Below are 7,177 nucleotides of genomic sequence, written 5' to 3' on the forward strand. Positions count from 1 at the left end.
TGTGGAGAGGTGTTGCTCACAGTGCAGAAACCCCAACCTGGCTTCTCCAGGAGTTTATGTGCCAACACTCAAGCTAGCACATCCCCTAAAGGTATGGGTGTGAGGGACCAAGGACATTGCAAGACAGCAGGCACAGAGTTCTGGGATGCTCCTGTACTCTCCATGCAATAGGCTGTACCCCAGACTCAGCCGCCACCCAGGGCCAGCTCTGATCTGGCTTGACCTACTTTCTTCTGTTGTTGTTTTTGGAAGTGCTGATGTCAATGCAGAATTCAGCAGAGTGGCTGAGTGAGAAAAAAGAGGAGGGGGAGGAGAGAGAGAGAGAGAGAGAGAGAGAGAGAGAGAGAGAGAGAGAGAGAGAGAGAGCAGAGAACACAAGGCAATGGCCACAAGGTCCCTGCCACTACACTAACTGACCCCCACCCCCACCCCCACGGCTTACCCAATATAGCTGAGAGACCCAGTGCTACGGCTTCAGGCTAAGTAACTGGGAAGAGCTGGACAGATATCTCTCTTCTCTCTCTTCATCCAACAAGGGGCAGGAGGGGGTGGCCAGGCAGCCATAGCCAGCTGTGCCACCCCACGGTGAGGAGCCAGACGTTTCGGGCACCCCTCCTTCCCTGAGTGCCTAGAGGTGCTGTGTTTGCAGTCTGTCATGCCTACCGTCGGAGAGAGGCCACTGGGATTTGGTGGAGGTTCTCCACACATGCTGGCCTGGAGGAAATTGGTCTTTAGGGACACTGAAGGCAGTTTCCTCTGTTCAGTGGCTCCTTGGAAACCCACATGACAGAGCTCTCATGGCAACTTGCAGGCTCTCAACTCCCATTCTTAGATGCCCCAAGAACTGTATGGTTTAGGAGAGCCCAGGTGTGAGGTGAATGGGAGGACCCTCCAGAGAGTCGTTGCCTACCCTTCTGAACTTTAACATGGCCCAGCTTTCCATTCCCCAACTGAGGAGAATCCAGACCTGGGACAGAAGGGAGGAAGCCTTTGTTTCTGACCATTTGCAAACCTCAGCCTCTGAAGCACCTGCACAAGAAACTGCCTCAGGTCATCTCCTGGGCTGAACTCTTCCTTCCGGGGGACTCATGGACAGCAGGATCCTTCCGATGAAGCAGTGACAGATCCATGCTTTCACGAAATGGAAAGCTCTTGGCCTCAGGATTCCACACAGACAATGCATTTCCCTCAATCAGGCGAGGCTGGGGACCAGGGAAGGTTAGAATCTTCTGCTCACTCTTGGATCCTTCCGCTCCCCCAAACAAGAGTGGGAATGATTAAAATAATTTTTTTCCTGCTCCATGAGCTCATACAGTTTTCAGATACAGAGGAGACAAAGCCCTCCTATGCTGAAATTAGACCCCGAAAAATAGGTTATCTTGTTTCTATAATGTGATGTAGCGTGATGTAGTGGCGGGAGTGCAGGATGGGCTGCCTGGGCCTGCGCCTTCCCCCCAACTTAACCTCGGGTTTCTTGCCGGGATGATAATTCTCCCCATCTCCCTCCTCTGGTGGGCTGGTGGAAAGCGTAATGAATCAACCCTTGAAGCGCGCTGAAGAGGCCAGACTCTGGATGCCATGTAAGTACACAGCGTCACCAGCCACCTCTCGAGTCTACACGGAGCTGATTTATTTACCTCCCATGAAAGAGACAACAATCATCATATTTACACTTCGTGCCGCAGCTTCCTGCGTGGCGCCGCAGCACCCCCTCCCTCTCTGGGGCTGAGGACTCCATTAAGCCTGCTGCCTTTCCAGTGAAGACAGCAGCCCTCTCTCAGCCTTTCCCTGGGCCTTACAGATCATGACCTTCTACCCGTGAGGTCTGTCGCCTAAAAACCACTGTACACAGGGGGTTGCAGCCTCTCTATGGGGAGGCTGAGGAAATGAATTCCGTAGGTAAAAGGCTTCCTAGGAAATCAGACGCTGCTAGTAATTAAGGAGCGAGGCATAGGTGCGTGAAAGGTAAATGGATGTTATTTAAATGTTGCGTCATTTAAAGAGTGTCCTGGTGCTTGAGTTCCTTGTTACCATGCAGGGCTGTGGACGGGTGGCAATTAGGCTGGCACAGGTAGAGCTCACCTGCTGAGCTGAGGGAGGGTGAGGACACACCTTCTGGTAATTGCTCCTGGGCAGCTCTGGGTCCCCCTCCCCGCCCCCACACACACTTCTTTCCTGGCTCTTGACAGCTCTTTCATTAGCATACAGGGCTGGTTGCCCTTACCCAAAAAATAATGTTGGAATATAAGAAAGAGAAGAACCAAAGAGAAAGCCAGAAAAGTTCCTATTAGGTATGGATTGGCAGCCAAACCTGGCCGAGAGAATCCATGATGGTCCACGTGTGGGACACTGTGGTAACAGGGTCCAGCACAAGAGCTCCTTGAGTTTGCCGCCTGCCAGGAAACAAGATGAACAGATCATCTGTCCTCAGAGCACAAGCCAGGGACTGACTCTCCAATACTTAGGGCATGAGGGTGATGTCAATAGAGGTCCCCTAAAGAATGATGTTTCTCTTTCCATGCTGATCCTGGTCACCAGAACAGCAGCTTCAGTCTGCACAGCAGGACAGGCTATGGGGTTCTGCTGCTCTCCCGCTTATAGGTAGCAGAGGGTGGGGTGGGGTCCCCTAGCATTGCCACTCCCCCCAAGTGGTCAGTCTCCAGACCCCTCCAGGGTTGATCTTCTGCTCCTGAAAAACAGTGCTGGCTCAGGTTTGCCTCTGAAGGCTGTCACCGCTGGATCAGCCAGCTTATCTCCCCAGTGCTTTCAAGATCAAAACACCCAAAGCTAAGGAAAAACTTTGTTTCAAGAGCAGAATGTGGTGCCGACTCTCATCAAAGTGTTTTTCAGCATGACGACGACTCACTGCCCGTGACAACGGGTACGTGACTGTTGTGGTTCAGAGTGAGATGAGGAGGAAAGTGGATGTCAACAGCTGTGTCCAGGTCCAAACAGGTTAGATTCACTGCTGGCAGAAAATGGCCGAGCGCTGTGGGCTGCCTCCTTCCCTCCTGCCTCTCTCTTTTCAAGGTGGTTTTCGAACATGTCCTTCCCGTTGGCGATGTGCCTTTTCCACACAGGACGTGGATCCTGTGCTGATGACCTTGTGTCCCTGGTGCTGCTGTGAGATGTCACCGAGTGATAGGAACCCAGGCACCAAGCACACATTGTGGATGTGCCTGACTGGAAGCAAACCAAGAGTGGGAGGCATTTGAGGGTGAAGGAGTGTAAGATCTGGGTAAAGGGATGAGGATTCTGTCTGGGAGGCAGGGATCCCAATGCCAGCAAGTACAATGGATCCCCCTGGTCGGCCCAACCAGAAGGAATTCAAGATGGCAGAGGGACAGGCTGTCTTGGGTTTCCTACGACCTCCCAGATAGGTGGTCACAAGCAGAGTAGACAAAAACCACAGACAGAAATCCATGCTATTGAGGCTAGAAATGTAGCTCAAGGTTGTGGCAGGGTTGGTTCCTGGGTGGTTCAACCTTTTCACATTGTTACATGATGCTGTGGTCTGCAAATGTGTTGCAGTCATAGCTATCCTGGGACACATTCATGGACCACAGGTCAGACGTGCTATTTAAAAACTCTAAGGGAAGGGCTAGAGAAATGGCTCAATAGTTAAGTGTACTGCTGATCTTCTGGAAGACCTGAGTTCTGTTCCTAGAATCCATGCCGGGTGGATTACAATGAGATCCAAAGCCTTATTCTATGGACACACACACACACACACACACACACACACACACACACACACACACTTACTTTAAAGAAACAAATTCTGAGGGAGGATCTGTCCCTTAACCTAACTTCTAGGGCTGCAGACAACCTGTGGCTCATGGAGGCCCCATGTCAATACCTCACCATGTGTCCGATTCTCTGTTCTCCAAGGACACGTGCCATTGAATGCAAAGGACACTCTATATCAAGGTGATCTTGTCTCAAGATGTTTAACATGACTACATCTGAAAATACCTATTTTTCTTGTGATGTCACCTCACAGGTTCTAGACATATTTTTGAGGAGCCACCGTACAACTTACTACGTGACAGAGCCATCTGGAGATTTGTCTCAGGTACAGACTTGCTGTATCTGCTCAGACTTCCACTGAGTTCCCTGCCTGCCGGTGGGAACTCCCCAGTGGTCCTTAGGGGCCCCGGTGACTTTGGATCTGCAAAGTCACATCCTCCATAATTATTTCCTCCTTTGTAGTGCTACTCAGCCCTAAGACCCTTTTCTCTGAGGTGATTTTTAGAGAGGCAGGTCTCAGCAGGGCACTGTGTCCACAAGTTGTCTTGGGGAGAAGGGACCCAAAGGCTGAACTATCCCTGAGTCTCACCTAAAACTGGTGGCTACAAGGACCAAGCAAGGCTCTATAAATGTTTTACTGTCTTTATTTCTTTTTCCCCTCTCCATATACTCCTTGTTTTTCTTCTTCTGAGATGTAGCCTAGGCTGGCTTTCAATTTACTATGTAACTGCGGATGACTCTGAACTTCTGGTCCTCTTACCGCCACCTCCAGAGCCCTGGGCCAGGTATGAGCCACCCTACCCCAGCTTTATTTGAGACTGGGATTCAAGCTTCAGACTTCATGCATATCAGGTAAGCATGCTACCCATGTGGCTATGTTCCCAGCCTTTCTTTCCTTCTTCTTTGAGACAATGTCTTCTATATGGCACACATTATAGCCTCAAACTCAGAATCCTCCCACTTCAGCCTCCTAAATACTGGGATTACATGTGAGTCATGGTGTTTGGCTTCTAGCCTGCTTTCCTTCCTCCCTCCCTTCCTTCCTTCCTTCTTCCCTCTCTCTCTCTCTCTCTCTCTCTCTCTCTCTCTCTCTCTCTCTCTCTCTCTCTCTCTCTCAAGAGGGTTTCTCTGTGTAGCCCTGACTGTCCTGAAACTTGTTCTGTATACCAGGCTGGCCTTGAGCTCACAGAGATCTCAAGTTTTTTTTTTAATGAATAGCCATTATAACCTAAAGCAACCTATTAAGACAGGTGTGGTGGCATATACCCATAGTCCCAGCACCTGGGAGACTAAGGAGAACACAAGAGCCAGCCTGGGCTGTACATAGTAAAAGACTCTTTCTGTCTCCCTCTTTCTCTCTGTGTGTCTCTGTCTCTGTCTCTGTATGTCTGTCTGTCTCTCTCTCACATACACACACAGAGACAGAGAAAGACAGAGACAGAGAAAGACACACACACACACACACACACACACACACTCACACACAGAACCTATTATGTCGTTTGCTTCTGATCATCAGAAAACCACTCTCTTAGGCTGAGTCAGAACTAGCCTAGCTGCCGCACTGTCCACCCACTGTCCCAGAGCAAGGCCATTGCTGTCCCAGATTTGCCTTTGGGGGCCCTTGAAATGAAAGTCACCAGCAGGCTCCAGAAGCTGCCTCATGCTAATCAGTTGAGGTTGTGAAAATAGCCCTGCAGTGCTTCCTGGAACTGCAGCTGGGCCAGATCCACCAAGGGGAGTCTTGTCCTTTGGAGCAGAGTTAACAGTCATCAGTGCTTTTTTTGAAATGTACCCTGTTTTAGGCTCGGTGCTCTGCGTTACTTCTAATCCTTGCAAGAGGCTGCAAGACAGGCAGGAATACCATCCCTGTTTGCCCTCAGGTAAATTCTGCAGTCAGGCAAATGAAAGGTGTGGGATTTGAACACAGGCTTGTTTGGCCAGAGAATTCTCACTCTACTTGTGCCTGTGCCATCTCCCTCTCATGCACGGTTCGGGGAGGGGCCCGCCTCCTGTGCTCAGGGGCTAGGAAGTGGGGAGAAGATGGATGTCCTCAAAGCAGGGTGAGGATGAAGTGGAAGCCAGCTTCACATCTAAACTAAGCAATGTTTTATTTCCATTTCCCTGAACATATAGTTCAGTTACACTTGGTTTTAAAAAACCCCTACACAACTGGTTCTTGAGAAATGTCAAGCATTACATTTCAGTGGACGTGTATGGGACGATCAAAATGTTGAACATCCCCAAGCAGATACAAACCTTCATCAAAGTCTCTTCCAAAGGCACACTGCACTGCAGGTCTGAAAAGAGCAACTTGTGTTTCAGGCCAGTTCATTCCTTCCCATGTGAGCTCCAACTTCCAAAGACTGCTTGCCCCAGGAGAAAATATAGTAGCAGTCCGTTTTATGGGGGGCAGCGTCTGCTTGACAGCCTCCCACGGGGCTGTGGGTGTAGCTCAGTTAGGAGAGAGTATTCCATTCTTGCCCAGGAAACATGAGCGCCTGGGCTGGATATCTAGCACCCGACAGCAAGGCATGGCGGGATATGCCTATGATCGCAGTACCTGGGAGGTAGAGGCAGAGGGATCAACTCAAGGTCAGGCGGATATTAGTGGGGCACACCTTTAACCCCAGCACTTGAGAGGCAGAAACAGATGAATCTGTGAATTTGAGGCCAGCCTGGTCTGTGGAGTGAGTTCCAAGACAGCCAAGGCTACACAGAGAAACCCTGTCTTAGGTGGAGGTTGGGGAGGTACTGGGAGAGGATTCAAGGTTATCTTGGGCTGCATAAGACTTTGACTTGAAAATAAGCAAAAACGGAGCATGAATGTCCACAACTGTGGACAATATTGGGTCCCTACATATTCTGTTTTGTCACATACATACCAATTATAAAAATCAGATTCAGCTGGGCCTGCTCGTGCAAACGCTTAGTCCCAGCATCCGGGAGGTAGAGATGGGCAAATCTCTATGACTTCAAGCTCAGTCTGGTCTACAACGAAACCAGACAGCCAGCCCTACACAGAGAGACACCACTTGAAAATCAATCAATTAGTCAGTCAGTCAGTCAGTCAATCAATCAATCATGGGCTAGAGAGATAGCGATGTGGTCAATAGTGCCACTCTTCCAGAGGACCTCGGTTTGATTCCCAGCACCCCCATGGCAGCTCACAACTGTCCATAACTCCAGTTCCAGGGGACATGACAACCTCTTCTGGTCTCTTTGGTCAACAGGCATGCATGTGGTGCACAAACACCCATATACGTAAAAATAAATAACAATTTAAAAGTCAGATTCATAAATCAAGCACAGAAAGAGATTAACTATAATGAAACAACCGTAACAGAATACTATTCTAAAAGCTACCCTTCCTGTCTGACGTCTGACTTCTCGCATGACCCAGTGCCTTCAGGATGAGATGAAGCAG

This window comes from Rattus norvegicus, chromosome 10 (genome assembly GCF_036323735.1).
Source record: "Rattus norvegicus strain BN/NHsdMcwi chromosome 10, GRCr8, whole genome shotgun sequence".
NCBI classification, from domain to species: Eukaryota; Metazoa; Chordata; class Mammalia; order Rodentia; family Muridae; genus Rattus; species Rattus norvegicus.